Raw genomic sequence first — 26,144 nt, forward strand, 5'->3', positions numbered from 1 at the left:
ATACCCTGCACAGGGGCGGTGGGCGTGGGCGTGGGTGGGAGGTAGAGCCACTTATTGCATCTTAGCATAATATATAAGTTCTTTTATACTTGGCTGCATTTCACTCCATACTGAACTATATTTCTGTCTGATTGGCCTGAAAAATGAATTCATGTATGAAGAAGGGCATGCAAGAACTGGTCCTGGACCTGATATTATCTGCAACTTATATGAACCTTTTAATGAGGGTGAAAGAGGAGAGCGCAAAATATGGTCTGAAGCTCAACATCAAAAAAACCAAGATCATGGCCACTGGTCCCATCACCTCCTGGCAAATAGAAGGGGAAGAAATGGAGGCAGTGAGAGATTTTACTTTCTTTGGCTCCTTGATCACTGCAGATGGTGACAGCAGTCACGAAATTAAAAGACGCCTGCTTCTTGGGAGAAAAGCAATGACAAACCTAGACAGCATCTTAAAAAGCAGAGACATCACCTTGCCGACAAAGGTCCGTATAGTTAAAGCTATGGTTTTCCCAGTAGTGATGTATGGAAGTGAGAGCTGGACCATAAAGAAGGCTGATCGCCGAAGAATTGATGCTTTTGAATTATGGTGCTGGAGGAGACTCTTGAGAGTCCCATGGACTGCAAGAAGATCAAACCTATCCATTCTTAAGGAAATCAGCCCTGAGTGCTCCCTGGAAGGACAGATCGTGAAGCTGAGGCTCCAATACTTTGGCCACCTCATGAGAAGAGAAGAATCCTTGGAAAAGACCCTGATGTTGGGAAAGATTGAGGGCACTAGGAGAAGGGGACGACAGAGGACAAGATGGTTGGACAGTGTTCTCGAAGCTACAAACATGAGTTTGACCAAACTACGGGAGGCAGTGCAAGACAGGAGTGCCTGGCGTGCTATGGTCCATGGGGTCACGAAGAGTCGGACACGACTAAACGACAAAACAACAACAACAACAACAATATGAACTGGATGACAGGGCACCATGGAAACCCATACTGAGACTACAGATAATGACTAAGATTATGAATTCTTAAAGGACATTCCTTAGGATCTACAGAGGAGAAATATAACAGAAAAGGGAACTTAAATTCTACATGACAATACAGCTTTCATCCACTGCTATATAACATAATTAGGGATAGCTAGCAGAGCTTGTATATTCACATTAAATTGTATATATTTAAATCACTTTCCTAAATTATATTTTTTTTTAATGGATTTTCATTTCCTTCCTCTTGTGCCCCCTTCACCCTTTCTCCCCCTTCCTTTCTATTAATTGTCTCCAGGTCCAGCTTATTTCTGAATTTTGAAGCCCATTCCTAACATTTTCTTTCCCTAACGATTTTGTTCAAGGAGTTCTGCAACTCAACAGTCAATATTTGGACTGAGGCATACTTTGATTAATGGAGAGAATGACTTGGTGCCCTTTGGAACATTTGAAGTAACACCACAAGTTTGCTAAATAAGATACCAAGGAAGGTGGCTGTAAAAATCTCCATGTATTTGAAGTGCTCTTACTTTTTTTTTTTTAATACAATTTCCCCAAATCAAGCCTGCCTTTGCATAGTAGCTTCAGGCTTTATTCCCACTTTACACAACTGTCTTCTTTTCCTCCAATATGTCATAACAGTTTGCAGACAGCAGATTAGTGCAGGGGGAATCTCTGCATATGTGTTGAGCTGCAAAATTTGCTTGACTGACAGCCCATTTTTGATTACTAGGCCTACAACTCGCACAGTTGATCCTGCAGGACAAATATAGTATTTATTTCCAGGGGATACAATCATTTGACCCATCCAGACCTTGCCAATCCAGTTTGTACTGAAATCTGGTAGAAATACAAATGACAATTAGGCTTCAGATGATAGGTTGTTCTCACGGTGCTTTTGCAAGAGCACCCCTTCAAATTTCATTGAGTTTCAGTTTCAAAGTTAAATATATTTTTAGAAGAAGAAGAAAAAGAAAGAGCCAATAAATAAAGATAATCACTCATAGTACTTTGGTGTCAATTTCAAACGCTTGATGAAATACAAAAGATGGGCAACGTTGAGTCTCCCCTTACAATTTCTGATCTATTTCTATGTCACAGTGATAATCCTTGGAACTTGTACAGCCTTTTTCATCTTCGAAGTGTTTTATTAAGCCTGGGTGAAAGGTTTGGTTCCATGATGTTTGGGATTAGCTGCCTCAAAAGTGCAAAATGGCCTCTGGAGATTCTCTGATTTAGTGCTTCCTCCCTAGTTACCAGTATAATCAGAACTGGCAATATGTATCCTGTGGCTTCTGTAATTTATGCCAGCAACATCTGCCAGATGCTGAACAGTCCTTAGAACAGAGAACCTCAAATTATCAATTTCAATCCATTCTCTTCTTCTTCTATTAAAAGTTGTATACCACCTGTCACAGGGTCGCTGGCGACTACTCTAGAGTAACGACTCTGACACGTTGCCTTTTAATAATAATAATAATAATTTATTATTTATACCCCGCCCATCTGGCCGGGTTCCCCCAGCCACTCTGGGAGGCTTCCAACAAAACAGAAATTCTAAAATACAGAAATCCATCAAACATTAAAATACAGAAATCCATCACACATTAAAAGCTTCCCTAAACAGGGCTGCCTTGAGATGCCTTATAAAGGTCTGGTAATTGTTGTTCTCTTTGACCTCTAGTGGGAGGGCATTCCACAGGGTGGGTGCCACTACCGAGAAGGCCCTCTGCCTAGTTCCCTGTAACTTGGTTTCTCGTAGTGAGGGAACCGCCAGAAGGCCCTCGGAGCTGGACCTCAGTGTCCGGGCAGAACGATGGGGGTGGAGATGCTCCTTCAGGTATACCGGACAGAGGCCGTTTAGGGCTTTAAAGGTCAACACCAACACTTTGAATTGTGCTCGGAAACGTACTGGGAGCCAATGTAGGTCTTTCAGGACCGGTTTTATGTGGTCTCGGCGGCCGCTCCCAGTCACCAGCCTAGCTGCCGCATTCTGGATTAGTTGTAGTTTCCGGGTCACCTTCAAAGGTAGCCCCACGTAGAGCGCATTGCAGTAGTCCAAGCGAGAGATAACTAGAGCATGCACCACTCTGGAGAGACAGTCAGTGGGCAGGTAGGGACTCAGCCTGCGTACCAGATGGAGCTGATAAACAGCTGCCTTGGACACAGAGTTGACCTGTGCCTCCATGGACAGCTGTGAGTCTAAAATGACTCCCAGGCTGTGCACCTGGTCTTTCAGGGGCACATTTACCCCATTCAGGACCAGGGGATTCTATGCCTTTTCATGCTTTTATTATGTGCAGACTATTTACAGTGCAGAAGCTGTACAAGGTACATGTTCTCAGTCTGGGTCAGTACCCCAGAATGGGGATTCCCGCGTCTTTTTCCAACAAGGTAATCTGGGGATCCCTAATCTCCGCCCCCTTTTCTTCATGCGCAGCTCTGGAACAGGAGGGAGGGGTCTCCTAGCCGCGTTTTCCTGCCTCCCCCTTTCCCTCTCCCTTCCTTCCTATCCCGGTCGGCGCAGGGGCTCTGTGACCCTGTCAGAGCCCTGCGCGCTACTTCCTGTTTCCCCACTGGACTCATCTCCTTCCCCGCTCCCGCTTGTGCTCGGAGAGGAACTGGTGATCACGATGGGAGGGGGCAGTCTATAGCTCCTGTCCCTCACACCACCCTTCATCCAAAGATCACAGGATAGTTCACAACATAAAAATACAAAATGTGAACACAAAATATATAATGAAACAAAAACAAACCAATAACCCTATCTCTACAAACATATTTAAAAGGCCATAGAATGTTAATCCGCAAAAGGTCTAGTTATAGAGAAATGTTTTCATCTGGTGCCTAAAGATGTGTAACAAAGGCACCAGGTGAGCCTGCCTGGGAGAAGCATTCCACAAATGAGGAGCCACTGCAGAAAAGGTCTGTTCTCATGTTGACATCCTTCAGACCTCTTGTGTGGGAGACACATGAAGGAAGGCCTCAGATGATGATCACAAAGTCTGGGTGAGTTCGTACGGGGAGTGGCGGTCCTTGAGGTATTGCATTCCTGAGCCGTTTAAGGGTCAAAACCAGCTCTTTGAAGTGGGTCCAGAAACTAATTTGCAGCCAGGGCAGTCAGGCCAGGATTGGCAGTATATGTTCAAACTGTATGGCCCTGGTGAGCAACCTAGCTGCTGAATTCTGCACCAGTTAGTTTCTGAACTGTCTTCAGAGGCAGCCCTACATATAACAAATTGCAGTAATCTAACCTGGGAGTTAGCAGAGCATAGATGACAAAAGTTTGGCTATCTTTGTCCAGATAGGGGCACAGCTGGGCACCAGCCAAAACTGATGGAAGGCACTCTGTGCCACTGAGACCACCTGAGTCTGAAATGATGGCAAAGGTGTGTGGCCCCATAAAGAGCAGCCACCTCCCATGCATCTGGTCTAGGGAACCACCTACTAAAAGTGCTTCAGTGTAGCTGTTTGGCCAAAGGGGCTTTTCCTTTCCTGGTTGGTCTTGAACCCTTGTCCCAGGAGGGCTGTGGGTGTCTTGCCAAGATATCTGTCATCATTGTGCTGTTTTTGTCTATACTAATTGTGTCCCTCCTTTCTTCTCTAGCAGAGCACTCATAAGATACAGCAGCTGTTCCACTAATGTCATGGCAGCATACCTCCACACCTGGCATAATGTGAGTCTTGGGCTCCTTTGCCGAAGATCTAGATACCCATAATGAAATGGTCTTTCTGGGTGCTAATTTCTTTGCATCAAGGTCTTCTGCTTACCAATTCTTTCACATCAAGCTGCATTCTTCACTCAACACTCTTTTCATTGGCTTGATCTTAAATTATTAAAGGAAGTTATGAACAAACATTAACTTTCCCAAATACCTTTCCCATCCCTACTTCATCTATTATTCTATGCCTTTTTTATTTATTGATGGTGTTTAACTCTCTGAATGCTGAAATTAATCATACTGATCTGTCTCATATGTTCCTCTACCAATGTAGTCATGCACATCTATTCATCTCCCACGAAGGCAGCTCACAATGGCTGGAACATTTATCACCTCTAAGAAGTCAGGTCTAAGCAGAAATATAGTTAATATTATGCAGGTCTTCAAACTTTAGTTATGGGCTAGTGAAAGGGAACTGTTTGTTCACGTTTTGCTTTGGAGACAAAAAAACAGTAATATCAAGCATTTCCACTACTCTAACATAGCACTGGCATTTCTGACATGTATTAGTTATAGACACTCATGTTGTTTGAATGGAAAGCTGTAGTTTACAAACATAAAGTGTCGATATACCCAGCGTGGGGAATGAGATAGGCAAAGTAGGAGTTATACAGAGCAGAATGATACAGTAGGAGCACAGGAGTCACTATGAGTGATGAAGTTAAACGTATGCCTTAGCAGCACCAACCATTGATCCTTCCAATAAACCAAATCAAATCCAATAATTCTAGCAAGTGGGGAAGACAAAAATTTGAATCATCCTGCCTGCGCTGCCAGTTTTCACAGGATTAAATATGGAGGTAATTGGCCTTCTCTCCCAGTAGTTATCGGAAAAGACAGATTTAATGTCGCTCAGAGCTCTCCAACTGAATCTTGCATCCAATTTTAAATTAGTCAGAAATCCAAGCTATTTCCCATTGTTATGGATTCATAATGCTTGGAGGGACAAGAAGGCAATCCAGCCCAGTCTTCCGCCCCAAAGCAGGATCAACTTCAATCACATCAGGCCCCCTTTACCCTTGACAATGAGCCAGCAGGATCCATGTTCCAGAGGCAGAGAGCAAGAGGAACAAAGGGACTCTGGAAAATAGTTGGTTAAATGGGTGCTGTTGCTTTATGATGATCCATGCAATATTATCTGTTTCAGATTCCTCTAACTGTCAAAGTTAACAGAAGTTCAGGCACCAGGACTTTATTGACCACATGGCTGCAACTATTAAAATTATTGATCACAACAGAAGATACAGTGTGTTATAGTGTTGGAGTTGGGCCAGGGAAGCACCATCTTCCAACCCCACCCTAGGAATGGAGTCTATTAGGTGATGTTGGGCCATGTGCTTTTAGGCTAACCTGCCTCATAGGACTGTCATGAAGATAAAAAGGTGGGATTATATATACTTTTCATTGAGTTCCTTGGAGGAAGGGCTAATGTAAACATGCCTCACCAACTACTAAATTATAAGAACTCGTGCTCAGCATAGTTATATGCATGATTCGTTGAAGAAAGTCCAAATTACTTTAATGGGACTGACTCCCAATTAACTTCCATAGCAATTGATATGTTATTCTCCTGCAGGATAAAAAAAAAGTAACAGATAATCTTTTAGTGCTTAAAAACTAATATATTTTTATGGCATAAGGTTTTGTGAGTTGGCTCTGATCTGATTAAGAGAACACCACTCCACGAACGTGTATGTCATCATAAACTTGTTACAGCGCAATTCTATGCATCTATGCTCAGAAGCAAGTTCCATTGAATTCAATAGGACTTCTCTATGTAAGTACTGGGTTGGAACTTTAGTCTGTATGGCGGATATGACTAATCTGTGGCCCTCAAGCCAGTGGACTCCCACTCCCATCAGTCCAGCATGACCAGTGGTAAGAGGTGATAGAAGCTATAGTCCAGCAACACAGGAAGGCCAGAAGGTCTCCACCCAGGCTCTGTATGATTCACTCATTTATTTATACCACACATTTCCTCCCAAGGCACTCAAGGGGGAATGTTGTTTTTGACTGCTCCCCGCTTCCCCCTCACAACAACCTGCACTTTAGGTTAGGCAAGAGAGAGAAGTCCAACAACAGATGGAGGTTTCTTCTCAGTCTGATTGCTTTACTGTCTGCTGTAGAAAAGCTTCATACAAAGTTGGCTTAGGAAGTCACAGTCACTTTCATGGCAGCTTTATATCACCCCATCATCTCCTTTGTTTATGGCACTTGACCAGGGAGGTACTTTGGCCTTCAGTTTCACACATACAGGTTAGCCACCTCCACTATAAAGAGCTATGGCAGCCATGGTCCATGATCGTATTTGGTTCCCCAATATTTTTTTTGTTCCCCCTCCCACGAGAGAGAGAGAGAGAGAGAGAGAGAGAGAGAGAGAGAGAGAGAGAGAGAGAGAGAGACTAATCCAGGGGGCCTCCTGCTGTGATTCTAGGATGCCAAATGATTTTCTAACCCTCCCAAGGAGCCCCACAATTTGTCCTCACCAAAAGATTTTTAATAAGAGCACCTCCACTTTTACACATTGTTGACACCCTCTGTCGCATGCACTCTCCCTGGAGAGATGACCATCAGTCAATGTGGCCCTCAGCACCTCTGCTCAAAAACAAGGTGAGCCATCCCTGTTCTATAGGATTTTCTTGCATAAAATTGAAGCATTATCCATAAATATAATAAATGAAATGTTTGAGCTCCACACAGAACAATAATTCATGGTGGCATGGGAATGTTATGGGATTAGGATTGGTATGTGTGTATTTCTTCTTAATAAATAAACCTATTGGCATAATGTAATGCCTGGTGGGTAGCAGGAAACCCCACGGTACTCTAGTTCTTTGAAGGCCAAAAAAACTGTGATTCCCCCCCCCCATTCCAAGCAGAATTGCCAACTTTTATCCTGTGCCTTCTCTGCAGCAGCTGAAATTAGCTTCTCTGTGCTGTGAAAAGCTGTGAAATGATGATCTCTGCAATGCAGACCAAGCTGCCCGGGATAAATCATGGCTGTTCCACACATCCCTCTCCACTACTGGTCAGTGGGCAGCACCATTCCCAAAATATTGTTTAATACAGATTGTCATTACCAAGATAATACACTGCATGCTGCATTCAGCTTTTGCGTGCTAATAAGTGGTATGGGTTTTTTTTGTGAAGCAAAGGGAAAAGTGTAATTATCTAGCAGTGAAGATAATGACTATGACAACAAAAGGTTTGTAGATAGGTGGCAAGTACAACAGTAACATTTAAACAAAAGCTGCCTGTCTTGTATCTGTTTCCATGTATAATAGGACTGCTGCTCTTTCTGCTGCTGTTAGAAGAACTCTGCCGAAAGTTTTGGCACATGAACACAACAGATGTACCCTGGTTTCTTTCCAGGGTTTAAAAAGAAATACTGGCTTGTACTGCCCATGCATTGTCATATTTGGAATGGTCTTTTAAACCATTCACAATCCACCCACTTGACAGCTCAACAGTATCCTGATTAAATATATTTCAGGTACAGATAATCATGGGGACACCTGCATCCAGACTTCAAGTCTATTCATAGGAACTTTGAGGGTTACAAGAGTTGGCCAGTGTCTAAGGCAGATGCACCAGAGAAGCTTCTGATAAATGCACAATGCAGATAACATTAGGAGATCAGTAACTATCTATATTTCTCACTAGGCAGTCTGCATCAAATTCTAGTCAAAGGAGGGGAGCATTCTTCAATTCCAGGCAACTCTAGTTTTAAAAGGACTCAAATAGCACGGAAGGACCCCTGAAAAGCTGCTAGTTGACAATTATGGACTAGATGGATGGATTGTCTCACCTGGTATAAGGCATTGTCCTACGAATCCACAGGCATCTCCAGTTTTCATTTGGAGATGTTCCATTTAATGTCGTTGGTTCTACTGCTTGGGATTGGATGTTTACTCAAGAGATCAATAGGCAGGGAAGGAATCCTTCCCTACCAACTGAACTCCTGCTGTTCCTTATCAGGTGCAGAGTAGCTGGTTAGGAACCCAGCTTCACAAAACAGTGCATAATAGAGATAATGATGAAAAAACAAGGTTGATATCTGCATTATACATTAGTTTCAGCTTGACTTAGAAGCCAGCCATTGTTTGTGATTACTGCATTGTTTGTATCTCCTAATACTCAAGTGATGGTCTCTTTAACTCTTCTTTCTGCTCCAAAGCTTGGCATGACAAGAGAGAAACCCAGTTTCCAGGAAGCCCCAGAAGAGGACTCAGAAGAGGGGTGACTCTCTCTGTGGGGTTGAGCTCCGGAAGCACTCTCTAGAGATTACCGCTATAGATAAAACTGCCTCTCCTCTGCAATTTGTGTGTTTGTTTGTGTGTGAGAGAGAGAGAGTTGGCTGGCAGTGAAGTCATGGACTCAGAGGCATAGCAAGCCCAGGTGGTACCCGGTGTGATTTTTTTTGTCACCCCCCCCCCAATAGTTTGATGGCTCATCCCTTCTACTTTCAAGGGAAAAACAGCCTCATAGTGAGAAAGGCCCTTGGTTCATCTAGCTCAGTCTTCCCAGACATGTACAAAACCCTAAGTGACCATGAATACAATAAACTGTTCACTATGGAGATGCCCTGCATGAGTGGGGTCACAAAATGTGGGCATGCTGTGTGCCTTGGCACTGTTCCTCATGGAAGGAACAGATTCTTGGAGTGCTAAGTGGCCAGAGGTCAGATACTTTCTAAGCTTCTCTGTATAGAGCAACTATGGAAAGGCTTAGGGAGCAAAGTTGAAGTCTCTGTGCCCATCTTAAGAAGAGGCTAAGTCCAGACAGCCTTTGACCTGGTGCAAAACTTCAGAGTGCCAAGAGATATCCCTGTGCACCTGAAGTGGAGGGTCCTAAGCTTAAGAGATGCAGAGATATAAGCAACTCTTAATTGTTTTACCAGTAGGGGCAATACTTGTTGGAAAAGGCACGTGCATTCTTGTCAGGGCTAGTAAATGTCCAAATAGAGGTACATGCTTATGTTAGCAGTCTGCAAATGGATCAGATACTGTCCGAGGCATTAGCAAACATTTGGAGCTCTTACCTCTTCCGATCAATGAAAGGAAGTTTCATTTCTATTAGCGTGGGCACCCAGGTTAGATTCCATAGGGCCTTGTATTTATTTATTTCCTTTAATGTCTCACTTTATCATTCCCTATGAACATTCCCCACATTGTTCCAGATTAAATGCCATGTTCCGCAACAGCACCAGTGCAAAGACACAATCACCAAGCTCAGTCATCACCAGCCTGTACTAATCATGCTGATAATGTGCCACATTTATGTGATAATTGTAATGACCACATTTTTCTGATTTGAACCAAAGCAGATTTTTTGTTTTTGAAAAAGCCCAAGAATCTGCTGAAAACTATAAATATTTAACTATTCACTGAATTTCTCACTGCCCTTTTGATGCTCAGACTTCTGAAATGTATTACATCACATGCTTCTTATGGAGTGTCAAAGCCAAGGCAGTTCCCCTTTGTTTGGCATCAACAGGATTTGTCTTCTTGAAGCAGCATGTAAAATGATAATTCTTTATTAGCAATTCCCACACAGCAGTCATGCAAAGTAGGATATGAAAGAGGGTCATCTCACCATGTATAATAATACATTGTGCTATGCCAGGGTCTATTTTTGATCATGAATTCATTTGTTTTATTTAAATAGGTCTCACTGAGTGAAGTACATTGCTTCTAGGCTCGTTGTACAACAGCTATCAAAGAAACGCCGGCTTGAAAGGCAAGCTTTATTTATGAAATGAAAGAAGAATCAGAAATTGCCTGGAATTCTGGTGCTTTCTCCCACATTCCTCTTCTCCATAAAGTGGCTAAAATATGTCACTGGAGAGATACAAAAAGAGAAGTGAGGTTGCACAAATTTATTTTAATGGCAATGAATTGTCAGTGGGCACAAATCAATATAACACAACCTTGATCCTGGTTTGGGGTGGGAAACCTCAGGCCAGGCTCAACAAATTTAGCCCCCAATGTTTCTCTGGCTCTCAGGACTCTCCCCCTCCCCAGGCCACACCCTTCGCTGGTCCTGCTTCAGCTCCCCTGTATTACTTTTGCCTTGATAGAATATGTCCTTGAACTGTGAACTTGCTTGCCTGGATGGTCCTTGAACTTGCTTGCCCAGATGTGTGTGTAGAACCCTGATTTGTATGTGTGTAGAATGTAGTCTCTGATACAGAAGAAAGAGATACATCCAGTGCCACCTCTGTGACATTACCAGAGGCCACCCCTAGGTCTCAGGTTTGGGATGCCCCAAGCCTAGCAACTCTATATATCCCATAAGTCATTTTAATGGGAAATCAGTGTTTAAACATTGAACTGAAAGGTGAACTAATGTATTAGCTATTCTATTGAGCTTCTTCATAATTGAAGGCTGGAGATGAGCCACAGGATTTTGTTTTGTTTTGTTTTTCCTTTTGTTTTTTTAAAAAAGAGGGTCAAAAGCAAAGATGGGCAGATCAGTCAAGTTCTGGCCCCTTTTCCCCATAAGCCCACTTCACCTTATTTTCATATTAATATGTGATTGAGTGGGGTGGATGTGGATGCCATCATTCAAATATGCATCACAATATTATTTAAACATATATATTTCAAACTATGTTCTCTCAAAATATGCATTTTAAAATACATGCCCATCCTTTTTGAGTTAAGAATTGCACCAAAACTTTCAAAAAGTACAAAGTGCACTGGCTAGCTAATTTTTAGGGACATGAAAAGCTGTCTTATACCAATAATCCATTTAATTCAGTATTGCCTGCACTAATTGGCAAAAAACTCTGCAGAGTTTCAGTTGAAGGACATTCGTAGCCCTACTTGGAGATGGCAGGGATTGAACCAGGAACTTCCTGCATGCAAAACAGATGTTCTACCCCTGAGCTATGGGTCTTCTGATCTGCACTTTAGCTGGGAAGATGCAGAACAGGGATGGAGGTTACTTTCAATTTTGTTTACATTTTCATGAGAAACTCTCTAATTCACTTATACAAATACATGAACTGAAGCACAGCTATCTTTCAAAATGCACACTTTTGCAATGCAGTTCCCTAGCCAAACAATATAGGCAAAGCTGTAAATATTTAGGGGGAAATGTGCATAAACATGCATGTATTATGGAAAATAACACAAAAATGCATTAAATTTGGAGAAAATTTCATTATGAAATGTGTTTATTAGTATTAATTCACAGTGAAATACTGATGAATTTTCAAGAGGATTTTGTTTTACTGTATATGAAAAAATGCAAACTGCTATGGAGAAGTGAATTGAATGAGAAACTAGGAGAATTGAAATTGAGAGATACAGCCATCCTTAGCCCAGAGTGCACCTTCCTTTTGTACCATTTCAAACTTTAGCTAAAGAAGCATTGTCTGGTTTTGAAACAATGCAAAAAAAAAATTCCAAGTTCTTTACCAAAACATGTTCACAAGAGGTCAAAGGAGATGGATACTGCACACTGGTGTCACAAAGAGCAACCCCTCTTTCAAACCGCCTACATTTCTCTCAAAAAGAATTCATCCTGTAGTATAAGACAATCCTCCACATATTGGTATTACCTACTATGAATCCTAAAGATAACAATCTCTAGCAATATAAGTACCTGATTTATAAGGGAAGGATAAAGCAATCTGAATTTAATCAAACTAAAGAACTTAAGGTAAGGGCTATTGTGTTTGCTTAATTCATCTAAAATGAAATTTCATCTGAAAAACTCATTATGTGAAGCTGATGTTGCATTTATACATCTGTGCTGAAGAATGTGGGAATGTATCCAGCAAAATTATCCCCCCCCTCCGCTTTGCTGGCTACAGAATAGTTGTGCTTCTAACAATTGCTCCTCTGTGGCTTGAAAATGCAGAGGTGCCGTATGAGAGGTGATGGAAGGAGCCTTGTCTAAATGGTCTAAATTTTTAAAGCTCATGCATCAATGATACCTGCTCTCTCTGTTAGGTTAGTGCTTCCTGCTTCTGGGCCTGTAGACTGTCTATGATGTCTTAGATGTAACATTTTTATAGTGTACCTGTGGATAAAGTCCAGAGTAGCTAAAATGGGCAGTTGTTAAGAGATGTACAGAACAAATATCCAAGATGGAACAGCCAAATGCTGAAACCCACTGCAATAACTGACTGCTCACATCAATGATCTCACCTCTGGGCAACTCTAATGCTTCTGTAGAAGGGCAGAAATTCACCAGACCAGCAAAGAAATGGGAGGGGGCGGGGGCTCTGTCAATGTTATTTAGGCAACTGAAGCTATACCCACCTGCCTACTACTCTTATGTGCTCATAAATTTCCCAAACCATGATATTTTCTGGCCTTAGGAGGCTGTTTGTGAAAGGGACAAATATGTAATAACAACTTTTTTTGAAGTTCACCACCACTGCCCCAAGCTAAGACCCAAACTTTATCTGTCCAGTCCCTGAAGCTAAATAAAAGAGGATATCTAAAAATTGCAGCTTATTCATGTTTGAAGAAGAGGACTAAATATCTGGAACATACCTGGTCCCCAGATATAAATAGTACCATTCTTCACACACCCCACCACCAAATGACCCACTTAGCTATTTTCACAATAAGAGCTTCTGAAGGTGACAAAAGCTGGAACACACTTCTGATATGTTCTGCACCAATCCTGGAAAGCCACCAGCAAACAGTTATCAGTGCATAAAACAGGCATGGAAAAACAACAGTTATCTAGAGTGTCCCTACAAATGTTTTTAAATACTGTAGCATGCTTTCCCTCGCCATATTCATCCCTGCTTGTGGTTCTGTTCACAGGGTACAAATGTTTCCTAAACCCACAACTCTTTATCACATTTCCTACTGCTTTCCGACGTAGGTGTCAAAGTTCCTTTAACACATTAGCTCTCAAACCAAGAAGCCTCTAAGAATATGACACAGTGCCGTAAACTTTTTGATCCATGAGAAGATGCTATGCAAAATAAAGATGAAATACCAAATGTTTCCTTTGAATGTCGAAACATTTCCATCTGTCACAGAGAATAAAAGAGATTTTTCTCGATTATACTGTAGTAGCGTGGGAGTTTTATTATTTATTCAGGTGACCACACCAGCTCTACAGTTAAGAGAGAGTAGCACATTTTTTAAAACCGCATTTCTTCTTGCACAAAGAGCCCGTGAAGCTGGTGACTACTATTCCTATATTCTCTTTTGTTAAAGGTTTTGAAATAGGAGCCAGATTGACAGTTATCAGGGATGCAGAAGTACTGGGTTTCCTGCACTGTCCATAGCGTTGGGCTAAATGGCCTTTGAAGACCCTTCCAACTCTGTGATTCTACTACAGAGAAGAAACTGAGTCAGAGTAATAATTACTTTGCTCGAGGCAAAGGCCACAGCAGAATTGGGTTTTGATCCTCAGACTTCAAATCATTTAATTTAATGGTGAATGGTACCCTTCTTGAAGTTGCTTGACACATTTTGCAGAGCTTTGAACTTCTTAGCCTGGCAACAACTTTTAATGCAGGAACCCACTTGAGAGGATACAAGACTCAACCAGAAATGGTTTCCAGTAAAATTTCTCTTGTTTTCAATTTAGTGACTGTGAGACAGGGATAACGGGCAGAAGCTTTTAGCTAATGAAAGAGAAAAAGGATTGACATTTAGTGCCCATGAGCTGTTATCCAGATTGGCATACTTTTGGCATATAGATTGTGTGTCAAACAAAAAGTCACTTTGGGGTATGTTTGTAGGAAGATCCTACTACGTCGGACTCCAGAAGGAAAGTTGCATGCATTTGATGAGAAATGCTTTCACATTCCATGACAACATATTTATTTTATACGCAATGAGGATATTAATGGTGCAATGTTCAAAGTGTTGGTGCTGACCTTTAAAGCCCTAAATGGCTTCGGTCCAGTATACCTGGAGGAGCATCTCCACCCCCATCATTCTGCCCAGACACTGAGGTCCAGCACCGAGGGCCTTCTGGCGGTTCCATCGCTGCGAGAAACCAAGTTACAGGGAACCAGGCAGAGGGCCTTCTCGGTAGTGGCGCCCACCCTGTAGAACGCCCTCCCATCAGATGTCAAAGAGAAAAACAACTACCAGACTTTTAGAAGACATCTGAAGGCAGCCCTGTTTAGGGAGGCTTTTAATGTTTAATAGATTACTGTATTTTATTTTTCTGTTGGAAGCCACCCAGAGTGGCTGGGGAATCCCAGCCAGATGAGTGGGGTCTAAATAATAAATTATTTATTATTATTATTATTATTATTATTATTATTATTATTATTATTATTAATGTCTATTCAGAAATAAGCCCCATTGAGTTCAATGGGTTTACTCCCAGGAAAACAGCTATGGGATTGCATTCTAAATAGAGTTTCCTATAACAGAGTAACTGCCACATTCGAGCAGGCCACGACAAATTGTTTTCAGCTCATTTCTGATGTGCCAAAGTCAGACTGCCACAATTCTACCATACAGACATTTTGAGGTAAATCTTAGAGTTGGAAGGGACCTCAAAGGTCCTCTATTTCCACTGCAAGAAAACCAGGACTACAGTATCCCTGGGAGATGGCCTTCCAGCTTTTGCTTAAAAGCATCTAACAAAGGAGAATTCATCACCTTCCAAGGCAGCCTGTTCCACTGCCAAACATCTCATCCTATCAGGAAGTTCTTCCTAATGTTTAATTGGTCTGGGTTACGTGCTCTGCGGCAACAGCAAATACATTTGTGCTATCATTTATATGGCAGCCCTTCAATCATTTGAAGATAATATCATATTACTTATTAATTCTCTATTCCATGCTAAACACGCTCCTGTTTCCTCATGAGACTTGGTCTCCAGGGCTGCTCACCATCTTTGTTGCTGTCCTCTGGACACATTCCAGTCTGTCAAGATATTTCTTAAACTACAGTGCCCAGAACTGGACATAGAACTCCAGAGGTGAGGTCTGCCTATTTTTCGTGCATCTCAATAATATTTTTGTTTCCCATAACTAGTCCAGAGATGCATCAAAAGAGTTCCATGGATTCTAGACATACAAACAACAAAATGACTCTAGACAAACACAGAAGTGTATTTTGTTCTACCATTTTAGTGCGTTTAACAAATGCAACACCATACACTGAAAAAAAGCTGTTTTGGATACTCTTCCCATTCTTCTGTGACCACAGTGTCCCTATGTACTTAAGCATTCTGACTCATGGAGACCACACAACTAGAATTACAGACCTCCTAATCAATGTAAAGCTCCCAGAGGCACCGAGAGGCCACAGCCTATTACTCTTCATTGGTGCAACAGAGCTTTCAAACAGGACCGCAGGAAATCCTGTAATCAGAATGGATGGGCAAGCTGAGAAAGGCTTTGATCAGATTGGTTTTGTCCATAAAAACCCTCTGTAATTTTCAGCTTGTTCAGACGGTGACACAGATACCATCTGCTGCCCCCCCCCCAAGCCAAAGGTAGAATACAGTTTGGCTTGGGGGCACAGGTACTAAATGGAAGAGTTATGAGAGTATTCTTGGAGAAAAGAAAGGAGTTTAGAGCATGTTAAAACCTCACATCTGCTCATGAGTGTGCCTCAAGTTTGGGATGACAGGTAGGGGTGGATAAATCACACCACAACAGTCCTGTCATGTGTAATTTGACACAGAAGCATCCTCTATTGGCTGCTCTTAGAGCTTATTCATATGTTATGAAATGGCCCTATTTTTGAGTCAATAGCAACTCACACAATTGGTATCCAGGGAGCCCAGCAGAAAATCTAGGTATATATAGAATTGGCTGGTGTCTCCTATTTCTGAAATATTTGTGTTTTAACACCTTATGAACTATGGGTGGAAGGTCTTATCTCCAGCCAGTCTCTTTTCTGCTGTGCAGTAGCAAGTTCTCTCTAATGTTAGAATCATGCAAAGCAGCCTTTCACAACCTGATGCCCTCAAGATGTTTGGGACTACAACTCCCATCATCACTGAACATTGGCCTTGCTGAATGGGGCTGATAGAAGTTGTAGTCCAAAATATCTTGAGGGCATCAGGTTGAAGAAGGCTGATGCAAAGGCTCCATAAACCAAGAACTGATTTTGTACTCCAGCTCTGAATCCATCAATGTTTTCCGCTTTTTGGTCCTTTCTCCTCCAGTCCCTTTGGACTATTACAAAATGACAAACACACCCACACCAAAAAAACCCCTTTGACATAGCCTTGAGTATGGGACAAAAATTTAAGTTGTCACATCTTGAAGCATGCTTGCTTCCTTGCATTTTATCAAATGCATTAATTTTGACAATTTAGCATAGGAAAATCAAAGCCCTCTCTTACGCATTTTTGCATCCCTTTTCATCCTACAGGCCTAAGAACTCCTAATGCCCACCTCCATTCACACCAGCCTCAGCTTCCATAGTAGGTTAGGTCGTTCATACAAACAGAGAGGAAATGGGTTAGATTCAAATACAGTAACAGCTACGTGAACACAACTGAACTGCATGAATTTATGGAACATGTCCAAAGATTAGAGTTAACATCAAAAATAGGTCCTTAAAAAGACCTAGGATTTTCATCATATAAAGCTTTATTTTAAACTAGTTATCCTGTCCTAAAGCCAGCCCAATTACCTCTACTATTGTGGCGATAGTAAATCCTTGTGGATGTTTTTATTCATTTCCTTGAGCTTCCCTGGGGCAGATAAGTGGATTCTTAAACCTAGCTGCTGTTTCCCTCCGTAGGTTTGACAATAATTGTTTCTAAAAGTACATTAGCAAGAGTACTCTGCAGATGGAAACAAGATTGTGCACAGAGATTCCCCTTCTAGATTGGAACTTGGCTGCATTGTGCATGACTTGGGGGAGAGTATGCATTGGTGCTCCCTTCTATTAGAAATAGGCTGCTATGAATTATAGTATGTTTTGCATGTCAGTGAAACCCACAGTCACCTTATGGAAAAGATGGAGGTGGTCTATGTGCTTGCTTATATGCAATAATAATGTCTCCCCTTGTGTCCCCAGGCAGAATCAGCACCAGGTTTTTGTGTGCCCTTGGCATGTCCCGCCCTTCATACCCATGGGCTACCATTGAAACAGGTGCCAAGAAATCACAGGTCCACTCTCATCCTCTCAGCCACTGTCCTATAGATGTCCAGTATCAGTGGATGGGTTTGAATGCAAGATTCCACTGTTCAGTCTACACAGCAGGATAATTGCACTAGGCTTTGTAATGTGCAAGGAATAGCACTGGGGAAGGCATATAGCGCCATTTAAGAATTTCAATAGAGTACAGTTCTGCTAATTAAAATAAAAGTGTGCATGCAGGCACACACACACACACACGTGCACACACACACACACACTGTTGTACCCCCACATGCTCAGGAAAAAATGAACTTTGAAGCTGGGGAAAGAAAACAGGGACAATCAAGTTGAAGCCTGGCTATATCTGATCATGTTCTGATGTGGACAGGATCACCATTATTATCATTTATTAGACTGGTTAGTCACTTGTTAACCAAAGTTATCCAAATGACCTATGGCACTGTTAGAACATGAATAATTATAGCATACCATAAAACAAAATAAGCAACAGCAACAACCCCCCTCCTCCCCAAAAATCCACAGGAAGCTCTGGCAGCACAGTAATAACAAACACCCTTATCTCAGTCTATCAAAAGGCTGAGGGGAAAAATATTAGTCTTTATCTCAATGAAAGCACCAGGCAGACCTCACTGGAGAGTGCATTTCACAGATGGGGAGCCACAATCGAAAAGGTCTTTTCCCTTGCCACCATCCTCTGAGTTTTCCTCGGGGGGGGGGGGACCTGGAGAAGCACCTTTGATAAAAATGTCAGGGCCCAAGTAGGTTCATATTGGGAGAGGCATTCTAGAAGATATTGGGGTCCTGAGCTGTAAAGAGTTTTAAAGGTCAAAGCCAGCACTTGGACTTGGGCTTGGAATTCAGGTAACCAGTATAGTTGGAATAGAACTGGTGTTATGTGATCTGTTCTCAAGAGTCCGGCAGCTAACATTCTGAACTATCTTCAAGGGCAGCCTCACATAAAGCACATTACAATAATCCAACCTTGAGCATAGAATATTGTAGCCAGATTTATTCCCTATCCAGATAGGCCACCAGCCTAAGCTGGTGAAAGGCACCCTGCACCACCCAAGCAGCCTCTGCCTCAACGATAGCAGTTGATCCAGGGAAAGGGGTTATGCAAGCTGAGAAAAGGACCACAATCTCTGCTGCAGTATGAAAGGCAGATTGCAATTGTCCATGGAAGGGGGATCCATCAATGGTTTGTGCTAGAGGGCTCCCATCTAGAAGCACCCTGTGTATCTGAAAATGCCAACAGAATCCACACTTTCTTATTTAGCAATAAATGCAATGGAAACATATAAAACACCTAGAGGCTTATTAATATACAATTACTTATAGAGTATGTGGATCACAGTCAGGAAAAATAATAAAAGTCCTTATAAAATCACAGCTGTGTGCTTTTGATGGGCTGTGTGTACATAAATCAAAGCTCTTCTGTTTTATGATACTATTAAAATCTCTAGGGTAAAATCTGGCATGAGAAAACCCCAATGCTTTCATTTAAGATCCTGTGGATTTTATGATAGATCAATGATGTTAACTTGAAGTAAATGGCATATAACTTCAAATGCCCCATGTATTTTTAAAACCATTTCATAAACACTTGCCCCTCAAAATAAATAAATCTTGATTTAGAAGACTCCTAATAGTCAGTGGAAAAAGGAAACAAAGAAAACAACACAACGTGCTCAAAATCTCATAGCATATGATGTAACAATATAAGGAGGAAAGGGAGTTAAGCTGTCCAGGTAATCAGCTCTGAGAAAACGAAGGTAAATATTTATGACCCTATGGCATGGTATCAATACACCTGATGCATTAAAGGCCTCTGGTGTTGCTGCCATTAAACAGGGCAGTGCCTGGAGAGTGCCTGGAGAAATGTCTATCCCCTTGAGTTCCACAGAATATTAATACACTTATATAATAGAAATGCATTTCATATATACATAAATGTATGCAATGTCTTGTCTCTTCTTTAATAATAAAAAAGGGTTCTGAAGATTATTTGTCTGGCCTTTTAAAGTGGAACAAGGAATAGTGGTGTGGTTTTAGGAGAAGCAATTATGTTGTTACCTCATGAAAATGGAAGATTGGAAATCAGACCCTTGAAGTGTCGTCTATTTTCCAGGGACGTCCTGGATTTAGAGAAACCATCCTGGTGTCTGATTTGATCCCGGAATGTTTTCCTTAGGACGCCCCTATTTTCATTGGAGAAATGTTGGAGGGTGTGGAGTTATCCAGTGCCTGAGCTGTTTAAAAGCAATCCTGTACAGTGAAGCATTTTTTTAAAAAAAAGTTTAATGTTTTAATATATGTTGGAAGCTGCCCAGAGTGGCTGGGCCAACCCAGTAGGATGTGTGGGGTATAAATAGTAAATATGACATTATGCAATGGAACGTCCCTATTTTCATCAAAGAAATGTTGGAGGGTATGTGAAGTTGGGTGGAAAGGTAGGGGGCATACATCCAAGCCCCACCCCAATTTCTGCAGTGACAGTCTGAAGGGGGCTTTGACATGTGTTTAATTGAACTCATTTAGAAGCTCCCTTCAGACCTTCATGCTCAGTGAGTGAAGGTTCCAAAGGAACCCCTGCACATCACATTGGAGGTGGACTTTACATGTGTCCTCCTGCCCTTCTACATACTTTAAACCCTTATGTGTAGAGAGCCAAATGTCTGAAGAGGGCTACCCGGTTCTTTGCAGTGTTAGGCAAAAGAGAGTTTAAATAGGTGTCAGGCAGGATTCTCATGCTTGGATCAGGAATGGTAAAGGTAAAGGTACCCCTGACCATTAGGTCCAGCTGCAGATGACTCTGGGGTTGTGGCGCTCATCTTGCTCTATAGGCCAATGGAGCCGGCATTTGTCCGGGTGATGTGGCCAGCATGACTAAGCCGCTTCTGGCGAACCAGAGCAGTGCACGGAAACACCGTTTACCTTCCTGCCAGAGTGGTACCTATTTATCTACTTGCACTTTGATGTGCTTTCGAACTGCTAGGTGGGCAGGAGCTGGGACAGAACAACGGGAGCTCACCCTGTCGCGGGGATTCGAACTGCTGACCTTCTGATCGGCAAGCCCTAGGCTCTGTGGTTTAACCCACAGCGCCACCCGTGTCTCTGCTTGGATTAGTAGCAGTAGGCAAAGTTCTCATCTGGCTTCCAGGTGTTGTACATGCATAATTAGTGCACCTTTCACTTACAATATGCCCTGGAAGGATGCAATCTCTGGAAGCATGCTAAGAAGACTTTATTGCTTTGTTATAAGCATGGGGGGTGTAATTCATGCCCCCCATTGATATTCTTTTTAATAGGGGAGGAAAATCCACCTCCACCCTCCCAACTACACTTTTTCCAATATATTTTTCAATTTCACATCCTAAACCTGGTCACGGAAGGAAATCCGATAAATGAAGAACAGAGTTGCAGGAACAGGGAGCAGTGGCTGAAAATAATTAGAAACTTGGCAACAGCACCGCTTCCCCTCCTCCCCATTTTTGCCAATATGTGCACTATTTCATCTGCTTTGTGATCTACAGCCAGCTTCTTATCCAAACGTTTATTGGCCCTATCAAATGAAAAATAATACCACCCAGAGCCAAAGGCACCTAGACATATAATTTTGTGTTGGCACATACATTTGTGTGGACATGCAAATGCATGCAAGCAACCTGAGTTGGGTGCTGAGGTTATAGAGTTGTATCTTTGAGATTTCTTTTCTGGAGTGTATCCATTTCTACCCCTGGTCTCCATGCTCCCATTCTAGAATTATAGTACCAACACATTCAGGGTACCTTGGGTTGCTCTGTCACCATGAGGAACCTGTGGGTCCTGTAGTTGTGACGGGATTCCAGTTCCCATTAGCCTCACCCAACAAAGCCAATGATGAGCAATGATAGGAGTTGAAGTTCAACAACATTTAAAGAGCCACAGGTCAACCAAACAGTGATCTGCTGCCAAATGATGCTCTTAGGAAATTTCTTTTCCTTATTCAGAGCTAATCTAGCTTTCCAGGGTGTGGGGGTGTGTCAGGGCAGGAGTGGGGGACCAAGATGGTAAATAATGTAGGTGTGTGTTTTCTTTCCTTTTTGTTCCGTTATCTCAGCAGTCACGGCTCCAATTATTTTGCTGGAGGAGGGGAACTTATTTGGTAAGACTCGTAGCACATCGGTGCCCTTATTGAAGAGAGCAGTGAGAAAGTCAGTGTGAGTGGCCGCTGATAACACACAAGTCCGGTTAATTAAAAGGTTGGTTTATTGCCAAACAAAACACCGAAACTTGGGAGCTCTCTCTCTAGCAGCTTCCACCATAGTCACAATGACTTGACTTAACTTTCACTTTTGTTCATCCGTCTCCAGCAGAAACGGAAGCGCGCCCATTTTTTTATGACACTGCTTTTCCCGCTCTCTTGCTTGGAGCCCTCCCCTCCTGCGGGTTCTGAAGCTCATAGGCTCCCTTCCTCCCTCTGGCAAGCTGTCATTCCCCATTAGTTCCCTCACTCTATCGCAAAACTTTCACCCACTGTCTGTCTGCTTGTTTCTCCGGCCACCTGCATTGCAACGTCTCCCTCCCTCTTTTCCTCCATCTCTGCTGGCAGATCTTCAACAGACAACAGCCTATTCCGAACTGGGGGTTCTTCAATCCTGACAGTCAGACATAGAAGACGATTGTATTATTAATACTGGAATCCCCCCCCCAAATGATACAAGTAATTCCATTTGACCAAAGAACTGTTACCCTTGTGCATTTTGAGTGCCGTCCATGGAACCAGATAAAACTATAAGCAGACCCCAGCTGGATCAGACAAAAGGCCCATCTAGCACAGCAACCTGTTCTCCTAGAGGCTAACCAGATCCCTAAGGAAAGCCTACAAGCAAGTCTCCCTAATGGGCTCTTCAGCAAGTGCTGTTCAGAGCTACACCTCCTCCAATACCAGAGGTAGCACACAGCCATCAAGGCCAGCAGCCAGTGATTTTTTCCTCTATGGATTTGTTTAATCCCCTTTTAAAGCTGTCAAAGTTGAGGTCCATCACTAGTTCATCTGGAAGCAAACTCCATAATTTCGTATTCTTATTCTGTCTTTTTCTGTTGTGAATGGCCCTAGGATCTTCAGATGAAGGGTGGTATGCAAATTATTATTATTATTATTATTATTATTATTATTATTATTATTATTAAATGTACTGTGCAAAAATATATTCTTTTGTCTGCCCAGAGTCTTCAAACATTCAGCTTTATTGCATGGCCCTGGTTTCAAGTATTTTGAAAAGGAGAAAAACCTTGCTCTATCCAGTTTCTCCACACAATGCTATACAAATTGTTGTGTGGGCAATGTGGATTCTCACCTTGGACTAAACTCAAGCATGATCGTTAGGCATGTGGCTATACCTTCTTCTCCCAACAGGTGTGCCACATATTGCATTGGTCTGCAATCAATAGGTTTCATACTCAAATGCTGGAATGCAGACACTTGGAGTGGGAATGTGGGGGAACAATGAAGTTTTGGGAAATGGCAGATAAGATTATCAAAGAGATTTTCAATTTCAATTATCTTAGAACCTATAATCTTTCATCTCAATGAAGTTAAAATAAATATCCCTGATATACTGCTGTTATGTGCATTGAGAATAGCTAAAATTGCTTTTGTTAAACATTAGAAGTCAAATTTGAGGCATTAAAAGGGAAGAAGAAAGAATCATTAAATAAGATTTGGAAACAATTAGCAATGATTAAAAACTGTGTTCCAGAAATTGAAAGCTAATATACCAAAAGGCATTTCAACCCTGGGAGCCAGTAATCATTTATATTTCAAATACGTTTTCAGTTTCTAGCTCCAATCTGTAACAAATTTTGCTCTTTACTGTGATTTTATTCATTTTTCTTGTATTATATCTCATTTGTCATATTGTTTATTCTAATAGATGTATATTGTATCTTATTTTTGTTCCACAATCAACTCTTTCTACATGCACCAAGTGCCACAGATTCGCAAAGCTCTGTTTGAAGCTAGAATAGAATAGATGTGTATGTATCTATTATATATAAAAGAGGTTTCCTTGCTGTTCGGGCTGGTTTCCTGTAGTTTTCTTTTTCTTCTCCCCACAATGGGAGGACAATGTGACTGCTCTGACATAAAGTCACTTTCTTGCTTTCCTGCCTGTTTTTGTTGCCATTTTCCTCTTTGGCTAGAGCTGGGTGGGGATATACATTCTCTAGTTTCACATTCTGAAGCTACTGAGAGGGTCATGTCTTCACACAGTTTTACAGTAGGCTTACTACTGCTGATCATGCGGAAGGGAGAAGCCAAGGGCACAATAATATGTTGTGACCTGATGGCTCAATTGTTGGTGCACAGAAAGGATACATAGAGAGGAATGAGAATTCCTGGATGCCAAGATCCAAGTTTGGGGCAAGTACTCTTTGGTGAGAGAACCACCACAGAGATTTAAAGTCCCAAAATATGCAGCAAAGTAAAACGATGAAATATAGACTGCTAGACCTTTAAAGTATGCCCCTGTGAGTTCAAAAACTTCCCTCTTCCCCCACTATAGGAAAAGACCACTCATCTGATAACGTAAAATTTTGTTTACTTACAAATTCTTCAAAGGTCTGGTTCATGTGCTTTTCCATATTGCATTTTAAAAAGTTGCACAGGCAGTTGAACTTGGTTTAGTTACAAAGTGGTATAACTAATTTAAAAATAAAACCCACGAAATACCCCTGCATAGGGAAAATGCCATTGGTACAGGAGCAAACATGAACAAACTGCAGCCTCTAGGGGAAACCAAAAAACCTCTTATGCAGGAAACATAGACATCAGAGGCAGATTTAGGGGAATGCTACCAGTTCACCTGCACTGGGCACTGAGCTGAGAGGGCACCACAGGGCTATCTGAAACAATGACTTAGAACACAAAGTGAGAGGTGGGGGTCCTCTGAATTTTGGTGTCACACAGGGCACTGCTGAAATTTGAAAGCCCTGCTACTGCAGGCATGGCTTCGCAACCTGCCTCCCATTGCCAGGCCACACCATAAATGTGAATAGGAAGGCCTATGCTGCTCCACACACCCTACCCGAAGGCCCCATAGCTTCAGGTCGAAGAAGCAGTTTAGCCTCAAGGGGGCTCTTATCCTACCTCAGAGCCCAAATAGTAAGCCTCAGGGCCAGCCCATCACCCAGAAATGTGCCTAAAGGGACTCATCAGGCTGAAACACAACTATTCCCCTTCGCTTACCTTAACAGCCACAAAAGGGGACAAAAATCTGTCATTTCCCCCATCGAGAAGCACCTCTTGGAGGCTCATCTTCAGGTAAGACAGGAAGATGTTATTTCCAACATCTGTAAGATGGACTCCATCTGGCTGATACAGTTCAGCTTTACTGGACGCAATGTCTGGGTGGTGAATCACCAACTCACTAAGTGTGACTTCCTTGCTTTCCTGCCTGTCTTTGTTGCAATGTCCTTCTTTTGATAGAGCTAGGTGGGGAAGCACAGGCTAAAGCCCCACCTGACGTTCTCTAGTTCCACATTCTGAAGCTAACGAGAGAGTCATGTCCTCACACAGTCAAAGGGCAAGCATACTACTAACGATCACCAAGGTCACAATAATATGTCCTTCCAAAGTCTAGATGTAGTGGAGATAAAAGGTCAGCGTAGGTGAGACCGAAGAGGATCTGTGTTTGCAGCTCCAAAGTGACCTCTCCGGGGCACAAGACTGGAGGTCCAGGGCTGCCCAGATGACAAGACCCCTCTCTTTTGGCCTCACTGATGTGTTCCAAAGGAAAGGAAAGCAATACATCTGGCACCAGTTAGGATGCAGGAGAAGAGCAGTCAAATGGAAAATTGTATTGGAGAGAAATCTCTCTCCTTGCACCTCCTTACTAACTATTGTTACAATCATTCTTCTCCGGTATTTCTTTCTGCTCCTTTTCTTCCCATGCTGTCTTCCTCTGTTGACCCCTTCTTCCTTATGTCTTCCTTCCTTGGCATTCTCTGGTGTTTACGAGGTAGAGACATGCCCCTGGTGCATCTATTTCCCACCCTTACACTCCTTCAGTGGAATGTGGGAATAGTTCCAGGCAGCTGGCATTGGCAGAACATCTGTACTGGACTCACTACAGGATGTCTAAAAAAATAAAATAAAATAAAATAAAGCCTGTTGGAAGAATCTCAAGAGTGATAGGGCTAGTTGAGCCTCCTTTGTCAAGAATTTCCAAGTGGGAACTCCTTCCCCCTCCCCCAAGTGGAAAACCAACCCACACCTCTTGGGGTTCATCTCACTCACGTGGTTTGTGAATTGAGAGGTGGAGGAAGGGGGAAAGGGCTAGAAGAGCCAACAAGTTAAGCACAGGAAGTTCTGTAAATAGAAGAAGATTGGAAGT

This window comes from Zootoca vivipara, chromosome 1 (genome assembly GCF_965207765.1).
Source record: "Zootoca vivipara chromosome 1, rZooViv2.hap1.1, whole genome shotgun sequence".
Classification (NCBI taxonomy): domain Eukaryota; kingdom Metazoa; phylum Chordata; class Lepidosauria; order Squamata; family Lacertidae; genus Zootoca; species Zootoca vivipara.